The 13,177-nt window shown below is 39.8% G+C and overlaps 1 protein-coding gene across 2 annotated transcripts in view; it reads left to right on the top strand.

The window, feature by feature from the left end:
* Positions 1 to 13,177, top strand: part of ZNF277 (zinc finger protein 277) — a 42,257-nt gene that overhangs the window by 4,075 nt on the left and 25,005 nt on the right. The gene's annotated exons all lie outside the window — the stretch shown is intronic.

Below are 13,177 nucleotides of genomic sequence, written 5' to 3'. Positions count from 1 at the left end.
CTGTTACAGTAATATTTTAGAGGTTTTAGCCTTCACATCACATTTCTTAAATAACTGACGATGGAAGAATATACAAGTGAAACTAAATATTTCATTAAACAGGTCATAATAGCTTAATAAAATAAGTGATGGATTGTATTGGTTGGTAATAGAGATCTGAAGTGCCCATGATTCCTGCCATAATTTTACAAATAATTGTATTGTAAATGTGCAGTGTATTTTATCTGAAGACAAGGGGCATCCCCACACCTCTGCACGAATGCTTAATTTCTGTTAGCACAAGGCACAGGATATGTTGTGTTCCCCAAAAATACCCAATAAAGGCTTGCTATTTGGTTTTCTCTGAATTCAGAAAACTTTCATGGCTTAAAAGCAAAGATGAATGGCCTTTATCTTTGTGCTTCATTCCAGTATACTGAGCCACTTCTTGCCCTCTCAGTAGCAAGGAAAGGCTTTGATCCATGAGCAAACTACATGGTATCAGCCCCTCTATTCTCTAACCAGAGCTCGTTTGGAAGTGAGCTGCTGCAGACTGCCTGGTCAGGAGGTACAAGGCTCAAACATGGCAACTTGTTTGTGTGCTAAAAACCTTCAAGTTCTTTGAAACCTCTGCTCAGTATTGATGTTCCCTGCAGTGGAGCAAGGATGAGTGGTGTTTCATCAGTCCTCAGACCTGATGCAGTTTGTTTGGGGAGTGCCCGGGGGCCCCCTAAGCTGTATGTTCGCTGGTAGCAGCAGGCAGGCAAGGAGACTCCACACGGCTTCTGAGGGTGCTGATTAGATGAGGGTTTATTGGGGGTCCCACCCCGGGGGGCAGCATGGTTTCTGAGGGAGAAGGGGGGAAGGGGAGAGAGGGAGAGCCTAGGGAGAAAAAGGGCCAAGAGGGAGTCTGGTCTCTCTTGCACAGCTTAACAGGGAGATTCAAAGTGGGCGCGGAATAAGACTTGGGCCGAAGGGATTAGAGATACATGATGCTGCAGGGGAGGATCACAGCTTGGAATAAACCGTACCTTTTTGAGGGGTGAGACAGAGCATACCATTTAACTAAAATGTAACACCACACAGACTGATGAAGACCTTTAAACTGTTTCTGTATTGGCAACTATCTGATTCTTACCCAAAAAAGTGTTTCTCATCACTTGAACAAATAATAGATATGGACATGCTTTACTTAGAGGTAGAGGTATAGGCCAGAGAGGTACTTCAAGTGTTTTGAATGTTCTGAGTGTAACACAGATGCCAGGATAATTTGTTATGCCTCTTGAAACACCTTGTTCACTGCTTTGTTTTTACTGGGGAGTACAGGTTTTCTGGAAGAGCACCGAAGTTGTAGATTCTTGTCAGCAATGATGACTGCCACAGGGTGTGCCTGTCAAATAAACAGGTCTTAGAGTTCACCCTTTGAGACTTTAGCCAGCTTTCTTGATGAAGGGATATAGGGTTTAAACTAGCATATGGTTGTGTATATGAACAGTATGAAAGGAAGTAAAAAACTTAAGTGTTATGAAATTACAAGCATTAAGTATTTTAACTTCAGTGTAGGGTGAATTTGTCTATCCAAACAGCCTTCATAACCTTTCTCAGCCCTGTGGGCTTCCTTCCAACATGTCCTGCCTTGAAACCTCTGCTAGAACTCTGCAACTTTGTGTGACCATTTATATCCTAAAACTGCAGTTGTTCCCAGTCTCTGTCTGAGGTTTTTGCTTCACATTCTCATCCACTAACTCCCAGCAGGCTGAATCTGGGAGAAAAGCCTGAAAGCATTCAAATGTCTTTCTGTGGGCTTTTTAAAGTAGCTTTAAATATTGCATCAATAAAAGCCTCACACAATGGAGGAAAGAACATGACATTCAAGAAGCGGGAGAAAAAAAATGTGGCGAGTTTTGTACAACTTTAAAGCAGTCTGTGCCTCTGAAGAGCTAGGCACATCATCCTGACCAGTGCCTCACTGAAGTCAGGGAAATGTGTTTGTAAGTTTGAGTTCTTTGCAGGGTTATTGTCTACAGTACTTAATCACAGTCACTTGAATGGGAAAAGACTAGTGTTCAATGACCTGGTGATTGTTGTATTAAATAATGCATTAGTCAGTACCACTAAAGCCACATAACCAGACTGAAGTTGTGCTGCAGCATCTCTTCCTATGGCAGCAGGCAGGTTGGAACTAGGTGCTCTTTTAGGTCCCTTCAAACCCAAACAATAGCAGTACATTAACTTCTAATGTTTCCATAGGAAATGGTATAGCTGCAATATCAATATAGTCCAATCATTGATCCCAAGACATGATTTTCCAGCAGGTGTTTCCATGACCAATGCTTGTTTGCCATTCTGTCCTAATATTCTGCTGTAGTAAATCTTTAAGTTAGAAATTAGTGGCAGGTGTTTTGTCAGTAGCTGCAGTGGTCCACAGGTGCCTGTCTGTTCTTTGTAGTACATTTCAATTGTTGTTTCTTGAAACTTTCCTTTTGATTTTTTTGCCTCTTGTTTTCACTGGGCCTTTCACTGGACACTATCTTCCAATTGATCTTTTTTAAAATTTTGTGTATTTTTCTCTGATATTTTTAAGACTCACAGGCAGTGAGTGACCAGTGTGAAATGGCCCAGCTGTTTTTGTTTGAGTCTTGCCCGTTGAGATGTCATCCTCTCATTTGTCTTTGGAGACTCTGTACCCAGGGAGTAGCCACTTGCCCTGTGTAGTTGTAGCAGGATAAATGCCTCCTCTTTATCCCTCTGGTCTAGAAGCTCTATAACTTGACATGCCATCTGTTTCAACCTCATGATTTTTTGTGGTATGCTGTGGCTCAGTTACCTGAACAAATAATAAGGCACAGTAAATAAAGGTGTCACAGTCCCTGCAACTGTACTGCATGGTTTGGTATTTCTGCTCACATGAAGTGAGTGTTCCACACTGAACAGCCCCTTGGTTTAGACCCAGGCATTTCTGTTAAGGGTTGGGATGCGTTTTTCATATACCTGGGCTCCAAACAAATCCTGCTCACATGCTCTGAAACTGGTAGCCAATGCACAAAGCATCTGGAGAGTGACTGGGGGCTGCAGGACTCCTGTGAGGGTCAGAGCTGAGCTGAGGTGCAGGAGGAGAGACAGGGCTGGTGGGCAGCACAGGGAAGCTTGGCACAGCACCCTCCCATCCAGAACCTCCTGCCAAGTTCATGTCATGGGCCCCAGGGTAGGCCTGAGTCCCATGGTGGAAGTTCACAAGGCTCACAGTATAGAAACAGCAATGGTTGTGAAACAAATGTGTGCAGGTCTAAGTGATGCTGCTGGCAGAGGAGCGTTTTGCTAGCATTTGTCCTGACCGGTGTGCCAGCACCAAATTTTGTTATGGCTCCATAATGCATGAATAAATGAGGTAGAGCCTTTTCTCTAAAGACCAGTATGTAAAAAACCCATCCTGCTGGCGGTTTTAATTTGATTTTGTGTTATACTGAATGAAAACATGCAGTCTGTGCTGTATTTTTATTATTATTACTGTACTGATTTAGTGTTCAGGAGCCTGCATGTATTTATACAGTTAGCAAAATGTTGACTGAAAAATATAAACAACTTGTGTGTTTGTATTTTTATATATAGTAAATTCAAACATACTAATTCTGTTTCTTGATGAAATTAATTTCAATTATTTTACCATCCATGTCCACGAGCTCCATTGGTAGTATCAGTAAGCATATATCATACTTAGGAAGTCTAGATCTGTGTTATATGTTTAATGAATGCACAGAGGACAGTATCACAAAAACATTTATTTCAAACTCTGGTACAAAGTCAGAATACGCTCATAGAAATTTCATACAGCATGCTGGGAGCTGTCTCGGGGATCTATGAGACATAATTATTTGAGCCCTGACTTAAAAATACTTTCCTCTCAAAATAATTTTCAGGAATGTATGTGTAAAGAGTATAAATAGTGGATTATTGGAAGTACAATCAAAGCTTTGTTTTTCTGAATCATGATATCAGCTGAAGTATGTTGATTCACATCACTGCACAATATAATGAACTTTCCCTTTGAGCTACTGTTTTTCCAGTTTGAATACCAGTTTATGGAGGTTTGATTCTAAAAGTAGAAACAACTTATTTTGCTACTTTCCATCTGGAAAAGCTGCAGTTCACTGAGAAAGCAGCAACAGACCACAGAGATTCTAACATCACTGGGGCTCTTTTTCATACCGATTTTCATTAAGTATAAAATTCACTTAATTCAGCCTTGAAGGCTCTCTGTGTGTCAGGAAGCTCAGACAGAATATCTGAAAGGATTTCAGCCTGTTCTGTCAGTGTGACACCCACACACACAAGGATGCCAGAAACAAGACCTCTCAGGATGCATTTTGAGGTTAGTTCTAATTTGTGTGAGTCTGAAAAAATTTAAGTGCTATTTAAAATAAAAGTTTCACACTATTTGCAGTTGTTTTTTTTCACGTAGTTGCCTTTTTCAAGGGAAGTCTACCAGTGGAAAAATTGTAAGCCCTGCAATGCAAATGTTTTAGTTAGGAGTATGCTAGAAATTCCCATCATAGCGATATGGGGTGTCAGGAGCTGCTAAAGCAGGCTTTATGTTTTTAAGGCAAATCACACAGCCTTTCCTGGAGTTACAGAGAGTAAACCAATTGTTTGAGAAGACCACGAGGCAATTCTTTTAACATCAAAAGAATAAAATGTGCTTGGAAATTGAATCCTGTTGGAGGAAAAGAACATGTGACAAGAAAAGGAAAATCCTTGTAATAAAGCATTATTGATCAGTACTAAATGATCATGATAAAAAGCAGAGAGTAAAGTAATTAACCTGCTTCACATAGCAGTGCTGGCATAGAAGTCACTAGGCTCAGTACAGTATTTGTTAGGGGCACTGCAAAGACAAATTATAGCAATGAAGTATTACTATCCATATTAAACACATTGTTAAGACCCTCCTTTCTGGGAGAGCTAAGGTCACAGACACAGAATATGTAAAGTAAGACATTCCTTTTTCCAGCTTGCTGCTCTTTGCAGAGGGTTAAGAACAGTGGCAGTGGTAACATACACAAGTACTACATTTGCATATACATTTTTTTTTACTTGTGATGCCTTCCAGTATGTATTTTTTTAACATTTAAAAATTATGGTCTAGATCACCTTGACACAAAATTGTACACTTTTTTTTTTTTTCTTCTTTGTTTCCCCGGGAGTTTTCATATGAAAATAGCAGAAATTCAATCTTTATACCTTAAATTTAAACAGTATTGTTTATGCTTTATTATGATGTCTTTCATATGCCTTTTTACTAAATAGCAAGTTTAACAGAAAAAAAGCTTCTGATTTTTGTTAGATAGATTTGGGTGATAAGTGCAAAAGAAGGACCTAGATGGTCCCTTTTGTCCTTCCATTTCAGATTCTTCTGTTGGATATTTTCTTCCTCTTCCTTGTAACTCAACATTCTGAGTTTCAGGCTACATAATTACTTTGTTAATCTTTCCAGATAATAGTCTAGGGTTTAATCATTGCTTCTAATCCCTTATTTTAGTAGATAATATGGATCTCAGATCTCCATGTCTACCAAGTCATGTGATCACACTAAACAAGGAAAGGTAAACAGGAATTTTGTTTAACAATAGCCATAAGAAACCACAGAAGCTCTAAAAGGTGTAATAAAATTATTCAGTGTATAATGCTGAAGAAGATAAATATTGCTTCATATTTGTGACCAAAATATCAAACCCTGAATTTAGTTACCCTTATGTATGTCTGTGTCATTTACCCAGGGATGAGGCCTTTTACAGCTCTGAGCTTGCAGTAGAACCTGAAATATTAAGTACTGCTGTGTGTTAAATATTTATGAATTGCATATTAATATTAGCATTAAATATTGTTATGAATACTTACTGGGGTCACTTTCATTAGAGTGTGTGTGGGCATGTGTGTCCCTCTGTGTGAGAACAGTAGATTTGCTCTAGTCTTTACAGATGTGGGGGTTTGTCTGGGCTCCAGCAGAAAGACAACAGGCAGTGGTATGTATCTGCTGCTGAACTGGGCAATAATCTAGTCTATTATTTAAACATGATCTTATTGGCAAGCGCATTGGTTTTGTTTTATTAAAATTCCAGCACTTCACATTTTTATTAATCACTTTTGCAGTCCTATTCAGTTGAGTTCTGATGCCTGTGCTGCGGTACCCATAGCAACACTTGTTAATGCTAATGAAACTGCAACATCCCAAGCTCCCCGACAGAGCAGCCCTGTTAAATATGGCTATTAGGCACAGTTGTATTTCTGTTAGTTCCAGCTCCCAGCAGACACCTGCTCTATAGAAACTCTGTTCTGAGTTATTAGGATTCGGTAACTTACAGCTTTTTTTGAAGCTGTCATTTAACTGGAATCAAATTCTCATATTCCTAGACAGCAAATGCTACAGAATATGTACAGTGTCTGTAAAACTGACAAGCTTTAGCTGTAGGATTAAGTGTTCTTTTGAAGTGCTCATTTGCATTCAATGAAAAAACAGGCAGGGTTGGGACTGATTGATCTTGGAGGAAGCTACAGGATGTGTTATCCCCTAGAGCACGTGGACATTTTAACTAAATATCATTCATAGTGTGTTAACAGGCAGAAGTAATAGGTAAATAATTCCTCATGAACTCAGACTTAATTCAACTTAATAGAAGTACTTGAAGGCTTTAATATATTGAGGTAGGAAATCATTATGTACATTGATCCTTCTTTCACTAGGAAACATATTTGCATGTAGTGTTGGTGAGGACCATGACACGGGTGTTTTATTTTCATTATTCTGAGTTTTGGTTTTGAATACTGTTTATTTGGCAAGCCATTAGTCATCCATCTTTTTTGCTCTGGAAAACAAAGGAAAAATCCTGTAATCAGTGTAAAATTGCTCCCAAGAATATGACCACAAATTAGGGAATGCTGCTGTGCCAACAAATAGATGCTGCAGTGCCAAGGCTGCAAAACAGGGCAGCTGTCATGAATGTATTTCGAGTGTCAAGCCAATCCTTCTCAATACTCTTGCATCATCTCAAAAACAATTGATTCCAAGACAAAGCTTTAAAACTGCTCTTTTCCTGAAGAATTTTAAATGCAGCACTCTTTTGTGCAGAATTACCTATAGGAATACAGGTTGGTTCCCCAATCTGCTCTCCAGTGGGGTTTGGTCATTTTGGCAACTAAATGGTTTTGCCATGTAATCAGTGAGAGCCTGGGGGGGAGGGTGCTCATCCTTTTTTATTTGGCATCTGTTGGGCTGCTAGTGTGGAGTGCCAGGTTTGCTAGGTGTCCTTTGTTTTCCTGTCATTCTTTCTTCCCTTTGTTCTTTACGTGTATTAAAACCTGTCTTTTGCTCGTTATTTGGGCTCCTGTATTCACCAGTATGTCTTTGTTGTGTTCATTTTTGTTGTAGGATCATTTCAAGTTCTTGTGCTAATCTCCTCATAATATTAACCAGCTGTATTAATGAGATAATAAACCAGATTTGTTGGTAATGAATTGATCCATTCAACTATTGGATTTAATTAGAAAGACACTTAACATTCCAGCAGATGTTCTTATTTTGTTTCATTATCCTTGTGTTACCAACAGTGGGATATTTACATCATAAAGTCCTCAGCCTAAGGCCTTGTTGCTGTGCCATAGACTACAAAAAATGACAGGAAACCCATAAATATGTCTTAAGCAAAATTGTATTAATTCCTTTTTCATCATTTCAATTCTCAGACTTTGCAATGCCTTGAATTTTCAAAGTATACTTCATTTAATAATAAATCTGTTTAATTTGTTAATTAATTTGTTTTAAAATAGTTTGATTTCTTTTTCCCTAGTTAAAACCCGTTGTCTTTGGACTTACCTCCTTTTCCTCTAGTCTTGTGACTCTCATTCATTTTTATCTAGTGGCAAAGCTTCACAAAGAAGGATGTGAGTGTCCCTGCCCTCAGCATTGCCTGCAGACCAGTTTATGGATCTCCTCCCTCAGCTTGCTGCTTGCCTGCTGCAAGAGTCTGCTGCTCCCTGAGCTCTGGCACTTGAGGCACAGCTGCAGGTCCCACCTCAGGGCCAAGCTGTGTGACTGAAGAGTTCTAACACTGAGGTTACTTCATTTATCTGAGCCCACGTACCTCCACTTTCTCGTCAGAGATGTGATTCATGCAGCAGGGTTCAGTTTGTCCCCAGAGCTAGTCAGAGCAGATAGTTCAGCTGTGCAGCCAAGTGGAATGGAGTGCAAGAGCTGCACACTGCACTTAGTGTGCATTCAGTGTGTTAGGTGTACCCATGCTGACAACAGTGGATTCTGCTGACTGAAACGAGTGCTGAGTGTCCTTGTTAGGAAGCAGTGATAAACTCTTAGTGGCTTCTTTTCCTGTGTGTAATGCCTTTAAAGAAACCTTGCACACTGTGACAGACTAATGCTAAAATTGTGTGAGACAGCTGAGGCTGTAAAGCTGAGGAGAGAGGAGGCTGAGAGGAAGGTTCTGTTTCACCTTACTGCTTCTCACCATGCACTCCTTAGTTTGCTCTTGTCCTTGGTGGCTCTTGTGTCAGCATCTTCAACATTCTTGAGCAAAAAGAAAGGAAGGAATGGTTCTTAATGGTAAAGAGCTGGATTGACTCATCAAAGGATTTGGCAAGCCTGGGAGCCAGCACAAGGAAAAGGGCAATGGTAGTGGTGAGATAAGGTGGAGAAAGTCAGGATAATGAGACATCCCTGTGCTTCTTGGTGGCAGCAAGTGGTTACACTGGGGACCATCTCTGGGGACCTTGCCTTTCAAAACTCCCATTCAAAAGCCAAATCTTTCCTTTCTTTTCTTCCTGATAATAATATCTGTTGTACTGGCCGTAGCATTGCATGGCGTATTGCTTTGTGATAGTTGCAGTGTGATTGTGCAGGTGCAGTGCATTGCCTGCTCTGCTGTAGGCTGTGTTATAACTGTGTGGGTGCAACGTTTAATTAATTGTGCCAACGAACATTGGTTTGGAGCTTAGAATAATTGCATTCAAAAGTAAAAATGTTCCAGTAAGAAAAACAAATCCATATTCATCTTGTTTCTTCACTAGCTGTGAAGATTAACTAGTCTATATTATAAGAATTCTTAAAATAAAATTAAGCCATATAATTTCTATAACAGGCAGCCTTTTTTAATTTACTCTTTTTTTTCCTCACTGTTGTGATGGTGTGTACAGTCCCTATGCAGGGATCAGAAATCCATTGTACTGGGTATCCTGTGGATGCTTATAAAAAAAACAGTGCTTAATCTAGTTTTGAAGGTGAATTGTTTTCTATACCAGCTCATTCTCAAATACCTTAAAGTATTTATTTTATTTTCCCCTGAAGAATGGTGTATTCTTCTTAGTTTTTGTTTTCAAAGAACGTAGTCCTCTGTTCTCTTCATTCTACTAATCTACCTTTTTTAGCTCTGAATTAGCTGTTGAAGACCATAGTTTTATCTGTCCTGTTAAAGGTTGAACACCATGGTGTCAGTTGCCAGTTCTGTGACTGAGAAAGGGATTTTCTTATTTTCTGAGTTCAGAGGGCTTTCCGTGAAGCCTTTGGGATGTCTCTTTGCATAACAGTCATGCTGCTTTTCTATTAGGCAGAGAAGAAAAACTCAGGGGCAACAACATGATTCATCCAAAATTTAATGGATGGGTTTTATAAGGCTCTCTTCTCATAGGGAGTCTCATGACTCCTGTGCTGTTCATCACAGACACAATAAGCAAAGGTGATATATTTTCTGTTAATACACTTTTTTTTTCCCTAAGTGGTAAGCAGGAGGGCCAGCTGAAGCATTGAAGGAAATCTCAAGTTATTTGAGCAAATTTTACCCAAAAAAGTGCTATTCAATGTTAACAAATGCAGAGTAATACACAGGAGTGAACACACAAAGAATATAACCACTGTCTTGTGCATTAACACCTGATTCACAGCTTAGGAGACTTTGAATCATTGAAGAGAATTCAGTGCTTAATTCAATGATCCTAAAAGCAAGTGAAAAACCAGAAATAAAAAGTAAATAGAAGAGAGATTGAAAAAGAAAAACATCTGTGCTGATTTTGAAACATATTTCCTTCCACTCTTGGATATTTTCAAGCTACCTCTTACCACATCACATGAAGGGTAGAGTAGAACTAGCCTCGAGTTGAACCAGGACATCAAGGAATAAGGGAAAAATTTCATAAAATCATTACAAAAATAATAAAAGTTGATGCAAGTTTTTGTAGGTGTTAAAAGACCAAGAATTTCAAATAGTGCAAAAAAAAAAGTCAGTGGAGAAAAAAATAAAATCTGCTTATCTGAGAGGCCCATATAGTCTTTGACTTAAACTCTCCATACTCAGACTTCTGGAAGACTATTCTATTTGTATGATTACTGTTTGTTTGCCCTATTTTTATACCATTCCTAGGTAATTGCTTCTCACCTTTGCCAGCCACGACACATGCACCAGAGGGGTGTTTAATCAGTCTCTGTGAAGTTATTCTTGTTGCAGTGGATTCTAAGAGAAAAGTTTGCTACTTTTCCCTCATTTTCAAATGTCTCTGCATGTAGTAGTCTTGGAGCCTGAGAATACATCTGAGAGTTTTTACTTCCCTGTTAGCCCTGAGCTGTGCTATAGTTAACAGCTTTTATTCAGTACCTGTAGCCACTCTGCTCCAAATATAGAAACAAAATTAGCTGCTTTTGCAGAGATTTCAATATTATGCTTGGATTTATTTGTACTGTTTTGAGGCTTGTGCTACATTAGTCCAGTAAGGGCTATGCTAAAGGCTGTGCATTTGTTCAGCTCTGTGCATTTATTCTCTTGTTCAGTGGTTTTTGTAGCAGATGAGTAAAAAGATATTTACATGGATTCCTTTTTCCTTTGCCTCTTCTTTTAAGTGCCTTCGAAAGAAATTGCATAAGCTTCTGCATTTGCCAAACTGCTCCGATAGCCTAAAGTTATTCTCTTTCAGTATTAGCTACTCTGTTTAGGCAGAAAAAAAAGCCTTCACCCCAGTTTATTCATTTCATCAACTCATGACTACAGTTAGACTTAGCAGTTCTGGTTTTCCAGCCCAAGAGGTTGCTATTCACAAGTACCCTTACTAAACAAGGCTCCTTGTCTAAGTTTTGTACCAGTTCCTGCTGCACACACCTATCTGTTGAAAGTTGATTTCTTGAGGCAGATAGGTGCTTATTTATTTGGATTTCTAAAGGTTTAACTAGGTCACTGCAAGAGACCTATACCAAAAATGAACAAAAAGCAGTGTTGCTGTTTTGTGGGTTAAGCTGTACTGGCTGACAGAGTATCTTCTTAGTTCACTTGGCATCAGCAATTGCAAAGGAAATTAAGTTCTACTTTTCTCAGTAAACGTGGTGTTATGCTTCTTCAGGCAACAGAACTGACTGTAAGAATGGACAAAGCTGGATTTTTGCAGGTACCACCAGTTTTGCTTGGGAGATTTGACCCTTTGGTGAGGATTGCTCTAGCACACGGTGTAGTCACTGCTGTTCTTAAAATAGGACAAAATGGAACAATTTCTGCAATGCCAGTTTAATAAAGAAATTTCTAAGGGAAGAGAATGAGCTGAAGTGTAGATAAAATTATGAGAAGAAAAGCGTTAGACTGTGCACAGCAGCTGCATTGCTCCAGGTAATACCATGCTCTGTGTGCTGCCATCGTCCCACAGTGCTTGGTTCTGTGTGATAAACTGGACTCAGTGTAACCCAGCCATCCATCTTCAGTCAAGGCAGTGCCTTTCCAGGAAGTTCTGTTTTTCAGAAGTCCAAAGTAGAAGCCTCAACAGTTGTACAGGACATATATATGTTGTTCCAGGAGCAGCATAGAGCTGATAAAGCTGTGTTTCCTATGGTTTTATACCCTTTACCACCTGTGGCTCCCAGGAGCTGCAGCTTACCCTCAGTGCCCTGGGGCTCCCCCACCAGGGAGCCATTGCCTGTGCTGTGGCTGCTGTGGAGCTCTGTGTGCCTGTTCCTCTGCCTGAACACAGATTTGTCACACAACTCATAGGGGCTTCCCAGGTCTGCCTCTCAATGGGATTCTCCAGCCTTGCTTGGGTTATTTCAGAGTCTTGGTAGAAGGTGGGGTAGAGCATTGATACATTAATATATTCTTCTAGGAAAAAAAGCTGAATTATTGTGATTTTTAAAATTATTTTTCAAATTTTCCATGTGAGCAAGTTACCAGACTGTCAGATTTAGTATACTTGCCAATGTATAACATATATATGTGATTTCTGTAGGGTGAAAGTTGCTTCTTCTATCTGGTAAATATGAATTAGGATTCCTTTAACCTTTTGTATTTTAAAATTCATGTGTGACAGAATAACAGACTTGAGAGAAGGCCTTCTTCTTAATTCCTCAGATATCTTCAGAAACTGAACCCAGGATGTTTCCTCAGAGTATCAGGAGATGGTTTTGCACTCTAAGGGTGTCTGAACATTGGCACAGGTTGCCCAGGGAGGTTGTGGAGTCAAAGCCATTTGCATATGGTCCTGTGTGAGAGTCCTGCTTGAGCAGATGACCTCCAGAGGTCCCTTCCACTCTCATCCATTCTGTCATTTTGTGAAATTTCATTTTTCTACAGAGATGTTCATGTCACTGCAGTAGTCCAGAGACACAGAGTTTATTCTCCTGCTGCACAAGCTAACTTCATAATACAGGAGTCCAGAACACCCGTGTTTCCAGTTTTCAGTTTCAAGAGGGCAGGAACGTGGGGAGCTTTTTTCTGTTTGCTATCCAAAATTGACGTATCTAAAATTGAAGATACATATTGAAATTGGCATTTGCTTCCAGGATAAACCCTAACTCAAGACTGATTTAGGATTAATTTGGAAAATGAACACCACAGTTTACTTCTGGACAGCTGGAATTTGGTTAGGCTAATGGGGCCAACTGTTTAACTCCCTTGGTCAGTGTTTCTTAATGAATTATGCTAATTTATGCCAACGGAAGAGCTTATGAATGTAGACTAGTGTGTAACCCCGGGACAGCATGCGGCAGTGACTCACGTCTGTGTGGTGTCACTTGGGGAACCTGTGTCTGCCTGGTACAGTATGGTGCAAACATGGCCCATTCACCTTTCCACATGGAGCATGGCTGCCCATTCCTCATCACCTGTACAGTTAGAAAGTGTTCCAGTGGGCATGACCATCCAGAGGCAGTAATCTTCATCAAGGATAGTCT

This window comes from Motacilla alba, chromosome 1A (genome assembly GCF_015832195.1).
Source record: "Motacilla alba alba isolate MOTALB_02 chromosome 1A, Motacilla_alba_V1.0_pri, whole genome shotgun sequence".
In the NCBI taxonomy this organism is placed as follows: Eukaryota; Metazoa; Chordata; class Aves; order Passeriformes; family Motacillidae; genus Motacilla; species Motacilla alba.
Note: the sequence above shows the minus strand (reverse complement) of the source record. Positions and strands in the feature narration are given on the sequence as shown.